Source organism: Oryctolagus cuniculus, chromosome 6 (genome assembly GCF_964237555.1).
Source record: "Oryctolagus cuniculus chromosome 6, mOryCun1.1, whole genome shotgun sequence".
In the NCBI taxonomy this organism is placed as follows: domain Eukaryota; kingdom Metazoa; phylum Chordata; class Mammalia; order Lagomorpha; family Leporidae; genus Oryctolagus; species Oryctolagus cuniculus.
In genome coordinates, this window is record NC_091437.1 from 150,511,072 (window position 1) to 150,525,497 (window position 14,426).

Genomic DNA, 14,426 nt, shown 5'->3' on the forward strand with positions numbered 1-14,426 from the left:
CCCCACAGATACCAAGGGGTGACTGCATACAGTTGGGAAACTGTGTATGTGTCCAAGGTTATCCAAGGCAGCATTGGTTATAAATGCCACCAGTTAAGGACTGGTTAAATAAGTTAGGGATTTGGAAGCTATGAGAGCTCGGTGTAGAGACTGCCCGATCCTGGACGTGGCAGATTTGCAAGTCTCTCATTCCAGACCCAAGGCTTCTGCTGCGCGTATGCCCCACCAGGTCATCGGTCGGGCCAGGAAGCATCCCAGCCTGACCCCTCTCTTCATTCATGGAGCAGGAGGTCCTGGAGCAGCACTGGATGTCACGTGCCTGGCATTGTTCAACCCAGATGTCAGCTGGGACAGGAAGAATAACCTGGAGCCCTGGAATCCACTAGGGCCCACGGAGCTCGGTGACTGTGAATTAGAGCAGACTGAAGAAAGAAGGCCCAGACTTCTAATGAAACGCTCCGCTGCACCGCTGCTTAGAAGGAAGGTCTCCCAGAAGCTGTTCACACGATTTCCCACTTAGCCAGGAAACATCTCGCCTCTAAAGGCAAGCAGCCCTGTTGCTGTATTGGAGTGTATCACACTGATTTAAAAAAATATGCAAAAACCAAAAAGAAGAAAAAAATGAGAAAGTGCTTCATGGTCTGACATGCCAAAAACATGAAGATGCTTTGTCCATGAGAAAATCTGGGAGCAGAATGCTGTGTATCACCAAGCCAATGTATTCCCTGTATAAACAGGAGTGTGTGTGTGTGTGTGTGTGTGTAAGGGGGGGGTGTAATAACATTCTAGTAACAGGTAAATATGCTTATAAAAGTACACTTGAAAACGTTCATGAAAAATGGAATCAAAAGTGAGTTTATTTTGATGCGGAAGATTTTTAAAATCCATGCATGGTTGTTTCATAATATGCGTTGTCCATGAGCTTTTTGGGGAGCCCCCCCCCATAGATGCAGGTGGAGCTAGTCAAGGGGCAGAGACTTTGCACTTTTTCTTTGTATAGTTGTGTTTTGTAACCTTGAGAACGTCTTACCTATTTTACCTTCCTTCCTTCCTTTCCTACTGGGTGAAAAGCAAGGCAGGCAAGCAGGAAGAGAGGCCGGGAGGGAGGGGCCCGTCTCTAGCTGTGCTCCATCGGTTGCAAGCCGAGCAGAGCAAGCCTGTCAGCAGGGTGGGGACAGCTGGGTCGAGCATCCCTGTGCACTGGGATCCAGCTGCCCTTGAGTGTTGCCTGTGGTGCTGACGCGAGGCTAGGTGGCGGCGCTATCGGGCGGCTCTGTTTGACAAGGCTGTGGCAGTGAGTGTGGGCTCCACCCCTGTTTTTAGCAGCTGTTGCCTCTCAGACACCTCCCTACTCCAGAGGGGAGGACTCGGTGTAGCCTGTTACCACTTGCTGTCACCTGATTTCTTAGATTAATTGATGGGGCAAAGGTGGTCCTACCTCTCCCCCAGGCCAGCACCCCTCTTCCTTTCTGAACAAATAGCTTAGGGAACTGTCACCCTCAACCCAGAATTTCAATAATTTCCTGTCTTACTGATACAGTGTATACAGTTATACAGTTGTATGTCTGCGTGTAGATTCTGATTATTTTCCCAACTTTTAACTATGAAGAAATCTGTTTGCCTGAACTTTGACAAATATTACTATTATATTATCGATGCATATGTCAGTTTATATAAAGCTCATAAAGAAAGTAAGCATAGCAGCAATCTACAGTTGCTTCCACATGTTATTCCATTTAAGCCTCTAACACCCCTCTAAGGTGGGTGCTCATTCAACAAACATTTGCTGAGCTCCCAGCATGCCCTGCACACTTGTGTAGGTCCTGGAGTTTCAGAGATAAAACAACACGACCATGGTGGTAGCTTTGGGATCTGCAAGGAGGGAAGGCTTATACTTCCGGGAATGGAGAGTCCTTGTCAAGGTCCCCATGGGTGCCTAATGAGGATCAGACCCGCCTCAACCTTTAACCCCCCACGCCCTGAATCTATAAAAGGAGCCCTCCTAATCTCTGACGCGCAACTTCCCTGCTCCCCCCCCCCCCCCCCCCCCCCCCCCCGTTTCTCTGTTGGGACCGGGGAACCTCGCCCAGGAGCGGAATCCCAATAAAAGCCTGTGAATTAACTGATTTGTCTGCCTGGGAAGATTTGTTATGCGCCGGACACCTTGCAGATGGCGCCGAAACCCGGGAGCTGAGGGTGCGTGCCTCCCCTTTCTGGGTTCAAGGCCCCCTCGCTCCTTGAACCTGTCTGGTGCCCCAGGCTGACTACTGACCATGCTCAACCAACTGTAAGTAACTCTTCCCTTGCTCTCCCTCCCTCCTCTGGGTTGGCCCAGTCTCTGGGATCTCCAGCTAGCTCTGTGTCTGGACCGAGACCTCCAAATTGTGCACACGTGGGCTCTGTTCTCCGCTGTTTAGCTTCCCCGTGGCTGTGGAGACGTCCCATTGCTGGCCTGGCCCCATAGAGGACTGACCTCTAATCCGTCTGCTGAAGTCCGGGGCAGGGGATGCCTTGACCGAATTTCAGTAGATCCGGGCTGCCGGGGAGACCATGGGATCTGGCCAATCCCGAGGGTGGGACTCAACATGCCCCCTGGCCTGCCTCCTAAAGAACTTGAAGAAACTGGGACTGGCCCAGGACCTACGGAGTAAAGGCCTAATCTACTCCACCCAGGCATGGCCTAATTACCGTGAGAATTTCTGCCGCAGGGAGAGAAAATGGTCAGAGGTCCCTATGTCCAGGCTTTCTGAAACCTCCGCTCCCGTCCTACTCCCTTCTCTCCTACTTTCCTCTCTGCCTGCTCCAGAGCCTATGTCTTGCTGGCCAAGATCAGGCCCCCACCTCCTAAGGATGCCTCTTCTGTGTTACTGCCAAACTCTCCACCCTCCACCTTTTCAGACCCCTCCGAGTTCCTGGGGATCCCACAGCTAGCCAGGAACCTCCCACCCCCATATGCGCATTCTCCCCCACCCCCTTCTTCAGGACACACCACCACTCATGACGGGTATTTCTGTTTTTTTTTTTTTTTTTTTTTTTTTTTACAGGTAGAGTTACAGATAGAGAGACAGAGAAAAAGGTCTTCCTTCTGTTGGTTCACTCCCCAAATGACTGCTACAGCTGGCACTGCGCTGATCTGAAGCCAGGAGCCAGGTGCTTCTTCCTGGTCTCCCATGTGGGTGCAGGGCCCAAGCACTTGGGCCATCCTCCACTGCACTCCCGGGCCACAGCAGAGAGCTGGACTGGAAGAGGAGCAGCTGGGGCTAGAATCCGGTGCCCATATGGGATGCCAACGCTGCAGGCGGAGGATTAACCAAGTGAGCCATGGCACTAGCCCCTCTCCTTTGCTTTTTAAATAAATTTGGGCAATTGTCTTTTTTAAAATTAATTAATTAATTAATTCGAGAGGCAGAGTTAGAGAGAGAGGGAGACAGGTCTTCCATGTGCTGGTTCACTCCCTAAATATTTGAAATGGCCAGAGCTGGACTGATCAAAGCCAGGAGCCAGGAGCTTCTCCTGGGTCTCCCACAAGAGTGCAGGGGCCCAAGCACTGGACCATCTTCTACTGCTTTCCCTGGATTAGCAGGGAGCTGGATCAGAAGTGGAGCAGCCGGGACTTGAACTAGAGTCCATATGGGATCCGGCGCCGCAGGTGGAGACTTAGCCCCCTATGCCACAGTGCCGGTCCCTACTCTCGCACCTTTTAAATAAAACTATCACTTTGCACACCTTATATGTGCTGTGCCTGTGCATAGAATGTTTCTCTAGGTGCAAGGCAAGTGCCTGGAAAAAAAAAATCATTAATCCACTCCCCCACTTCACAACAGTGGGAGAGAGTCGCCTCAGGGCCTGCTGTGCCCAACCCCACCTTCCTCAGGCCTCAGCAAACTTGCTGGCCCCAGACCTGTTCTTCTGCACAGGGCCTTGATTTCTGGACTTGGCGCGCTTCCCTGGGGATGGTCTGTCTGGTTTTCTCGCCCCAGACGCGGCCAGGCTGATCCCTTGTGTTGCTGGCTCAGCATCACCCACAAGCCTGAACAGGGCCCTGCAAACCACCTCTGACTTCACAAGCCGTGATCCCACGCCCTGGGAGGCGGGCCATGTCCAGGCTTGCTCGAGTTTGGGCACAGTAAAGTGTGGCCTGAGCCTGCTCAGCCTCCACCTGCCTTGGAGATTGGGTTCTGGCCGGGAACAGGACCCCAGGAATTTGTAGAAGGGAAGCCCTGTGGTGCCTCCAGGCAGCAAGAGAGGGGATGGGGTGGAAATGAACTTCTGCTCCCTGGGCGAATGAGGAACAGTGTCCAGGGAGGCAGGGTGGTGGTGAAGAGGTGACAAGGTGGCCTGTGTTGGGGTCCCAAAGGAGACTTTGGGCATAGGATTCTCGAGAAGTGACACGCTGGGGATATGTTCCCAGGAGAGGTGAGAACTGGGTTGGGAGAAATGGGACAGAGAAGAGGAGGAAGCTAAACAAGGGAGCCGGATGACCTTGAACTACATGAAGTTCTCTTGACATGGGCTGAGTGATATCTGTAAATTCCAGCCTCAAGCTGCCCCTGTAGAGGGTCTGGGGTGGGGGTTCCGGCCTTGGAGTCTGCCCCATCAGGAGAGGCGGGGCTGTCACACTCCTACCACTAAGGGCTGCTGCAGGAGCTAAACTCAGAACCCTTCCTGCTCTCTGTGGGCTCAGCAGCTCCAATCGCCCCTGGGCAGGCCCAGGGACAGCGCCTCCTACTGGTGCATGCGCTATTGGTAGTCAGAGAGGGTGTACATGGGAAATAGGGGCTCAGAAATAGCATAAGAGAGCCAAGGGGACCCGGGACAGGCTTCATCAGAAGCGAGGACGTTTGTGTTAAGTTCCTACCTCTGCAACCAAGGGCAGCTGATTTAATCTTGCTGACAAATTCTCATTGCAGAGCGGGGACACTCCCTTCCACAGCCTGGTGGTGCAGGGTAAACAAGATGATCTGAACGAAATGTTTAGCATAGGGCCTGGCCTGCATTAAGAATCTTGGGGACGTCTAACCCTTGGATTTGACCTTGAGAATTTGGATCCAGGTGAAGCCGAGCTTAAAGACCTCTGCCCCTGTTCTAGGTGTTACTCTCTTCCTCACCCTCAGGGCCTCCCACTCCAGATCAGCCACCACCCACTGGCTTTCTCCCCTCGGGTTTCCACCCCTGAAGCATCACAGGGCAGGGCCCCTTAAGAGCCCAGGCTCGGGAGCTAGTGCTTCAAGTTCAGACATGTGGCCTTGGCTGAGTGCTCAGTCCTTCTGTGCCTCCACTTCTCTACCTGCCTACGGGGTAATGGTTGCTCTACTTAGCACTGTTGTAAGGGGACAGCAGATTAACTCATGGCGGCAAGTGTTCAGGACAGGGTGCTCTGAGAGCATAAAGCATCCTCAGGGCTCACATGCCTCCCGCCCCCTATTGATTGCCTCCATCCTTAGGTTTATAAACTGCTCAGCTCCTGCTGTCCCCCACCCCCACCCCTGCCGCCCTGGTGCTGGTTGGGTCCCCAGCCTGCCCTCCTGTCAGTTCCTGCAGCTCCAAGGTCACTCACTTCCTGCTGGAGCCCCACATGATCAGTGTAAGAACACTCTGCGTGGGCACGTTGCTTTCCAGTTTCCCATGCAGCCCAGGCCCGATTTGATCTCTGCCTCCTTTTTAAAAGGAGGAGAGGAACAGATGTGTACAGGATGGCAGGACCTGGCAGCCAGTCCTGGCTCTGTCTGGCTTCTCTTTTCCTGCTGAAGCACGCGTTGGGAGGCAACAGGTGATGGCTCCAGTGGTTTGGTCCCTGTCACCCACGTGGGAGACGTGGATTGAGTTCCGGGTTCCTAGCTTCGGTTGCTGGCATTTGGGGAGGGAGGTTGAACCAGCGATGGGAGGGCTAGCTTGGTCACTCCCTGTCTGTCTCTCTGCTCTTTCAACTAGAAATAAATAAAAAGGTAAAATACATAAATAAATAGAGAAGCTTGAGTCCCAGAGAGATGAAGCCGCTTGCCCGAGTTCACCCAGCTCCCAAGCAAGGAGCCTACTAAACACTGATCTTAGTGTTACTGAGCTCTGATTTTAGTGTCCTGCACCAGTGGCCCGTCTCCTTTGTGCCTACCGTTTCACCTAAACATAGGCTTCGTGACAGGCCCTCACCCCGTGGTATTTGCCTGTTGATCTCCCCTGCTGGGGATTTGAACCCCTGTATGACAGGGTCTCTGCGCCTTCTTTCTCTTCCCCCAGACCTGGCATAGCATCCTTGTAGGCGCTGAAGATAAGTTTGTTAAATGGATGAATGAGTGAGTGAGTTACCCTTGGCCATCGTCCAGGAGTGGGAGTTGTGGTAGGAGTGTGTCTTGTAATTTCACAAGATAACGCCAGACTGTTTTTCTCTGTGGTTTTATCTATTCTGCCTCCCACCAGCAACGTGCCAGGAAGCTGTGGGTCCCCAGCCTCCAGCACTTGGCCCGGTTGGCACGTTACAGGAGACTGGGCATTTAAGTGGCACCCACGCCCTCTGGCCCTTCTGAGTGGGTGTGTGGGACCACCACAGCTTCCGAAGCTGTGGAAGATGTCACCTTAGCACCCCTAACCACCTCTCCACCTTCTGTGCCCTCTCCCCTGCTGTGCCCCTCACCCCACCTGTCTCTTCAGCTCTCAATGCCCCCCTGCTTTTCCCAGCAGTGACCGCGGTATCTGCTGTTCCGTTGAGGACGCAGCCTGTGCTCAGCCCCTGGGCTAAGCATTGCACACCTACCATCCTCACGTTTCATTCTTTCAACCATCCTGTTCTCCTGCAGGGGAGGAAATGGAGGCTTGGAGAGGCTGGGCTTCTTCTCAAAGGCACCCAGGGGTGGGGCGTGGCAGGGCGGGGCTCTCAAGCTGGGTGGTCCGACCCAGAGCCTGCCTTGGACAAGCCCCACCCTCTTGCCCTCTGCAGCTGGGGCTGTTTCCTCCATCGCTTGGCTTTCCTTTGTGAACTTTTTCCCATCTTTCCGGACTCTGATCAGGGGTCTTGTTCTCCGAGAAGCCCCCTGCAGCCCTCTGAGGTTGGATCAGCCGACATTCTCCTGGCATCCCTTGTCTGCACCCTCACCACACTCCCCACCCCCCACTGCCGCAGCCCCCTTCTCCTTTCTCTTCTCTGTGAGCCCAAAGCCCCTGGAGGACTTGCAAGCCAATCGGAGCGCATTTCTTCAGGGCTGGCTGAAGGCTGGTGCGGGCACGCTAGGGAGAGCCAGGCAAAAGATGTAGGGGGAGTCTCACCTGCTGTACAAAGAGCTGTCACAGGAAGGAGGAGCAGCGTTACGCGGTGGCCTTAGCAGGTAGGACCAGGACCCCTGAGCTGTGCAGAGAGGCCTTCATGGGTGCGTTGTCTGGAGAATTTAAAAAACGATGATAGCATTCACAAACACACACAAAGCTGATTTTTTTTTTTTTTTTGACAGGCAGAGTGGACAGTGAGAGAGAGAGAGAAAGGTCTTCCTTTGCTGTTGGTTCACCCTCCAATGGCCGCTGCGGCCGGCGCGCTGTGGCCGGCGCACCACACTGATCCGATGGCAGGAGCCAGGTGCTTTTCCTGGTCTCCCATGGGGTGCAGGGCCCAAGCACTTGGGCCATCCTCCACTGCACTCCCTGGGCACAGCAGAGAGCTGGCCTGGAAGGGGGGCAACCGGGACAGAATCTGGCGCCCCGACCGGGACTAGAATCCGGTGTGCTGGCGCCACAGGCGGAGGATTAGCCTAGTGAGCCTCAGCGCCGGCCGCTGATATTCTTTTATTAGTGCTGCACTTTGGCAATTCTAAACAACTTCAGTGATAAAATATTCGTTCTTGCTGGGACAGAGAGCTCCCACTGTCTTTCCACAGCTTGATAGAACACGGCCAATGAGAAGAAATTACAGGGAGTAAAGTTTCAATTTTGGTAAAGAAAAAAAAATCTTTCCAACAGGCAATAATGGAAAGTATTATCCTGGGGCTGATGAATTACCCATCAGTGGAGGACTCAAATAGGAGCTGGAAAACCACTCTGTCGGGACGCGCTCCAGAGCATTGCTGAATTCCAGGGGGGTTACCTTAAATGACCTTGATGACACCAGCTGATTCCAGCAGTCTCTGCAAAGCGTGACACGTGAAGGCTTCAGACAACCTTGTGCATGTTGGAAAAGGGCCACTGAGTGAAAAGAGGGTGTTGTTGTGTTCCCCTTGGTGTGTAACAGAGGACAGAAGTGGTCCAGGCTCAACGGCTTGAGCACTAATGCCCTCATGAGTGTTGGAAATCACACCCCATCGAGGGTCTGGAAGTAGGAGTGGAGGCAGTGGTCGCTGATGGTCAGAAATACGGCAGGCTGGCAGCCAGGGCACGGACCCAGGGAGGCAGAATTCCAGAATGTAGAAGGTCGTGGAGGAGGAGACCCAAGTACTGGCAATGGGACACCAAAATGAGTGGCATCTGCTCAGTAACCTACAATAGGTGGCTCCCACCACACTGTGCTAGATAAAGCTGAAATGGGGGTGAGTGTTTGGCCTAGAAGTTAAGATGTCAGGATGGTCACGCTACCTTCGCTACCCGACTCTGGCTCCTGACTCCAGCTTCCTGCCAATGCAGACCCTGAGAGACAGTGGTGATGGTTCAACTAATTGGATGCATGGCCCAGGTGGGAGGCCTGGATAGCTTTCCTGGCTTTGGCCTGGTCCAGTCCCAGCCGCTCTAGGCATTTGGAGCATGAACTAGTAGGTAGGAGTTTGCCCTCTGTCTATCTCAAATAAATATTTAAAGAGAACACGAGTTAGCATGTTCTGCATAGTTTTTACAACAACACCTAGCGTAATGTAGGTGCCACACAAATGTTAGCCATTGTTATCTTTCCTTAAAGCTGCTACTGCAGTGAGCTCTAAATCTCTTTTTATCCATAGTGCTTCACGCTTTCTCTCTTAGAGGCCAGATTAAAATTATTTCCCATCTAGATCCTTAATAGTTACCAAGTGGTTTCTCAGAGATGAACAGGTTTGACTTTTTACCCCAAATGATACTTCAAAATTGTTACAATATGTTTATATTATACATCATTTATTTGTTCATTCATTTTTTTAAAGAGTTATTTATTTGAGAAGCAGAGTTACAGAGAGAGGGAGGCCTTCCATCCACTGGTTCACTCCCCAAATGGCCACAATGGCCAGAGCGGGGCTGATCCAAAGACAGGAGCCAGGAGCTTCTTCCAGGTCTCCCACGTGGGTGCAGGGGCCCAAGCACTTGGACCATCTTCCACTGCTTTCCCAGGCCATTAGCAGGGAGTTGAACTAGAAGTGGAGCAGCCAGGACTTGAACCAGTGCCCATATGGGATGCTGGTGCTTGTAGGCCGAGGCTTAACCTACCATGCCACAGTGCCAGCCCTTTGTTCATTCATTTCTTTATTCCTCCAAATACTTCCTGAGTGCCCACTTGGTTCTAGAAATTGTTTGAATTCCAAAGGATCGAATGGTCAGTAAAAATATACCAGATCTCATCTTCACAAAACTTACAGTCTGATTGGAATGGGCAGTGGGAGAGGGTATGGGACAGACACAAGCTAATAATCGTGAGAATGAGGATGAAGTGTTGTCAGCCTCTCAAGGAGGGCAGGCAGCCCTGTAAGGTTATGTAATTAGTCTGGGGCGTGGATTTCCTAAGCGAGTGATGCATGAATCAGGACCTAACATGTACTCGAGTTAACTTGGTCGACAGTGCATTGAAATGGCCTGATATCTATTAATTATCACTTGCAACGTGTCAGGTACTCTGATGGGAACTTCATGTTCCTTATTTCATGTAAACATCGCTACATTGCGGTCGATGTTACTGATCATTGTTTTTTAAAAAAATATTTATTTATTTGAAAGTTACAGAGAGAGAAAGGAAAGAGAGAAAGAGAGGGAGAGGGAGAGTTAAAGGGAGAAGGAGGGAGGGAGGAAGGGAGAGAGAGAGAGAGAGAAATACTCCATCTGCTGGTTCACTCCCCAAATGGCCATAACCCTGGGCTTGGCCAGGCTAAAGTCATGAGCTAGGAGCTTCTTCCGGGTCTTCCACATGGGTGCAGGGGCCAGGAACTTGGCCCATGTTCCTTTGCTTTCCCAGGCCATTAGCAGGGAGTTGGATCAGAAGTGGAACAGCCGGGACTTGAACCAGCAGCCATATGGGATGCCAATACTATAGGCCATGGCTTAACCTGCTGTGCCACAGCGCCAGTCCCTGGTCAGCTCATTTTACAGTTGATGAAACTGGGCCTCAGAGGAGTCCAGTGACTGATGCAGGTTCACACATTTTGTAAGCAGGGCCCACTCCCAGCTCAGTCTAACTTCAACACCTGGGATCTTTACCTTAAGGGCAAAACGATCCTATTCATCTTTGTATCTGAAATCCAGAAAAATGTCTTTGCCTGTAGTAGATGTTCAAGATACACTGCTGCATAGACATGGGATTGAATAAAGTTGCACTGAGTAGGGAGGAAGGCCGAAGGGCGCCTAGACTGGGCCAGGGTAGAGGAGGTGAAGTTTTAGGAAGACAGGACTTCAAGTGGCAAGGCTTGCACCTGCTGATACACAGGCCTGTGTGGGGAGGTGTTTGAAAGAATACTCTCCTTCGAAGGGTGGTGGCTCTTTATCATTCCAAGTGTTCAAGCACAGATGTAGTGACCCCTTTGGCCAGCTCTGACCATGTAGTAGACTAAATTATCTTTCCAATCTGGGGCTGATGTAACACAAAGTTTCTTGTAAGCAATGCCCCGAAATGTATCAACTCCCAAAGCCTTTTCCTTAGGTGGAACCTAAATAGAAAGAGGGGGATGGAATGAGCTGGCGGCCACAGGAAGAAGCCGGGGAGCATGGTAGATACTGGGGAAGATGGAGCCAGCCCCTGGCTATCACTGACGTCGCTGACCCAGGCGACTCAGGTGCCGGCAAAGGAGATTCTGTGAGCCCCCAGCATTGAGCCTGCTGTGTAGTGGCCAGTGGGTGGGAGTGTTTCTTGATCTGGGGCACCCAATTATTTTTCAAAGATTTATTTATTTTATTTGAAAGTCAAGTTACACACAGAGAGAAGGAGAGGCCACAACAGCCAAAGCTGCACCGATCCGAAGCCAGGAGCCAGGAGCCAGGAGCTAGGAGCTTCCTTCGATCTTCCATGTGGGTGCAGGGGCCCAAGGACTTGGGCCATCTTCCACTGCTTTTCCAGGACATAGCAGAGAGCTGGATTGGAGGAGGAGCAGCCGGGACTCGAACTGGTGCTCATATGGGATGCCGGCACTGCAGACAGTGGCTTTACCCACTACACCACAGCACTGGCCTCTGGTGTATCTTTTACAGCTTCTTAAGTCCAGTCTCCCCGTGCTCTCCAGCTAGCCGTGTGTTTTCTGTTTTGGGTGACGTTGCTCATGGTACCTTTCTGACTGAAATGCTCCTTATCAACTTTCCAACTGCAAGCATCCTCCCCACTCTTTAAAACTCATCTCTACTGTCTTTTTTGTATAATTCCTGGTTTCAGCAGCCAACCAAATGGGAGTACCCTTTCCTTCCAATCTCACTTGTTGCATTTGACTTAACTGCCTTTACACAGTACAGTTCTCATCCACTCACGTTTCTTTTTTTAAAAAAGGTTGTATTTATTTGAAAGGCAGTGTTACAGAGAGGGAACGATAGGTACAGAGAGAGATCATTCATCTGCAGTGGTAGGGGCTGGGCCAGGCTGAAGCTGTGAGCCTGGAGCTTCTTCCAGCTCTCCCATGTGAGTGCAGGGGCCCAAGGAGATGGGACATCCTCTCTGCTTTCCCAGGTGCCTTGGCAGGGAGCTGGATCTGAAGTGGAACAGCTGGGATTTGAGCTGGCGCCCATATGGGCTGCCTGCATCGTAGGCGGCAGCTTCCCCGCTACACCAGAGTGCCAGCCCCATGCACTCACTTTTCTGCGTTACTTCCTAACATCTAGGGAGCCGTTAGGATGCAAGAACCATGTCTTATATTATTCAAAAAAAATTTTGTTAAATTTTATTTGAAATGCATAGACACAGACACAAACAGATTGAGAAAACTTCATCTGCTGGTTCACTCCCAAATGCCTGCGATGAACGGGGCTGGACCAGGCAGAAGCTGGAATTGGGGAACTCAATCCAGGTCTCCCGCCTGGGTGACAGGGACTGAAGTATGTGGGTCATCACCTGTTGCCTCCCAGGGTGTACATTAGTGGCAAGCTGGAATCAGAGCAAGGCTAAAACTTGAACCCAAGCAATCTGATAGGGGATGTGGGTGCCCCAAGTAGAGTCTTAATCATTGCGCCAAATGCCTTCCCCTTACTGGACTTTTCCTCTGCAGTGCCTGGCTGCCGCTGGCATGGCTTTAAACTGCCCTGAATGTGAAACCCAAGCATGGATGACCTTCGATAGGCTCCGAGGGGAGCACATGCATGCTTGGCCCTCCCTCTCCTTCATCCTCCCTCATCACACGGTCCAGCTGTTCAGTCATGTCCCCTACATTATCTTCACTGTTCTGTCTTCACAGCCTCCTCCCCCGTTGTTCAGACCTCCATCCACTCTCACATGGACAGTTACTAAATCCCTCCAACACCTCTTCCTGCCTTGAAGCTGCAGGTTGACAGCTCAGAGCTACCTGGATACCCTGGCTCTGGTTTCCCCGCAATGCCAGGTTGGTTTGTCCAGTTCTCCTTTCTAATCCATCAACCACCCAGGAGCCGTCATTACTAGTAAGCTTTAGGTTACTCCCTCTCTTCTCAACGAGACCGTAAACTTTGAGTGAAGGAACCATATTTATTTTGTTCTCTGTTATATCCAATATCTATTTATATTTGGGGTGGTGGTGGAGCATGGGAGAGGCCCATCCAAGGTAACTTTGCATGTATAGAAATTACAATTCAGTAGCCAAACAAAGAACAGCCTCATTGCCCTCTGGACTCTATGTGGACAAATGGTCAACTCAAGCTAAGATTTTCTGTGAATAGATGGGACAGATATTATTTTGGAAAGATATTTTTTGAATGGAGGGATCTCAACGTTTTTTATGAGACCCCAGTCTACTTCCTTGGAATTCTTCCTCCCTAGTTAAATACCAAGTTCTCAAGGGTAGGTATGCACTAGAGAGAATTAAAAATGCATGGCCACATAAAAACTTGCATATGAATTTTCAAAGCACCTTTATTCATCGCAGTCAACAAGTGAAACAAGGGCAGGTGTTTAGTGTAGCGTTTCAGACACTGCCTGGGACGCCTACATCCCCTGTTGGAGTGCCTGAGTTCGAGTCCCAGCTGTGCGCCAGATTCTGGCTTCCTGCTTAATGTGCACACTGGGAGGCAGCAGGTGATGGTTCAAGTCCTTGTATCCCTACCTCCCATGATAAGGGAGTTCCTGACTCCTGGATTCAGCTTGGCCTAGCCCTACCTCTTATGGGCATCTGGGGACATGAACCAGTAGATAAGAGTTCTTTCACTCTCTCTCTATTGCTTTGCCTAACAAACAAACAAAATAAGTAAATAAAAATCTATACTTTTTTTTAAAAAAAAGTGGAACCAAAATATCCATTAATGATGAATGAATAAGCAAAAATGTAATATGTCCTTATGATGAAATATTATTCAGCCATAAAAAATAATGAAACGCTGATGCATGTATGGTAAGTAAAAGAAACTGGTCATAAGGGGACAAATGTTGTATGACTCCACTTTTGTAAAGTGTCCAGAAGAGGCAAATCCACAGGGGTGGAGGGTAGATTAGTAGCTGCAAGGAGCTACGAGGAGAAAGGACAGGGACGACCTGGTGATGAACATAGGGTTACTTGTTGGCTTATGAAGGTGTTCTGGAATTAGATAGTGGTGATGGTAGCAGCACCTTGCAACTACACTAACCCTCAATGAGTTAGATGCTTTAAAAGAATCAATTTTATAGTATATACATTGTACCTCACAGCTACGAAGTTCTGGAAGGTGCAAGCCTGATTGTTTACATCTTCTATTTCTTACACAGACTCTCAGATTAATTTCAGGGCTTGACTTTTGGTCAAGATTGTCTAATGCAGCCTTGATAAAGTGAGGAGTTGTTAGGCTCAGAGAAATTACTGCTGGGAAAAGAATTGGAATGGGCCATTGACTTAGCAGTTCGTGAACCAGAGTAATCAGAACCTGCACTGGAAACGCGGGGCCCAGAGCTCTCATTCTCCCTCCCCTGGCAACACTCAGAGATAGCGTCACTGTCTGTCTTGGAGTCGTGAGGACTCACCTGGAAAGCTCTTTGCCCCCACCTCTGACACAATCCCCATCAGAAGGTCCCAACCCTATGTCATCAGCCAGCTCTGCACCTCCCTGGATTTCCCTCCAGCTGTCACTTCCAGGGTGGCTCCGGATACCAGTGAGTGCTACCATCAAATTCCCTTAGACGGACACAGTCTCTTCCTCTGTGC

At 50.8% G+C, this 14,426-nt stretch overlaps 1 long non-coding RNA gene and 1 pseudogene across 1 annotated transcript in view; both read left to right on the top strand.

Moving 5' to 3' along the window:
- Positions 1–217: 217 nt before the first annotated feature.
- LOC108176584 (cytochrome c oxidase subunit NDUFA4 pseudogene) lies at positions 218–505 on the top strand (annotated as a pseudogene).
- Positions 506–2,131: 1,626 nt separating this feature from the next.
- Positions 2,132–14,426, top strand: part of LOC127490763 (uncharacterized) — a 48,398-nt gene continuing 36,103 nt past the window's right edge. The window contains exon 1 of the long non-coding RNA XR_011389329.1: positions 2,132–2,287. This is a non-coding gene — a long non-coding RNA (uncharacterized lncRNA). The remainder of the gene's footprint in view (positions 2,288–14,426) is intronic.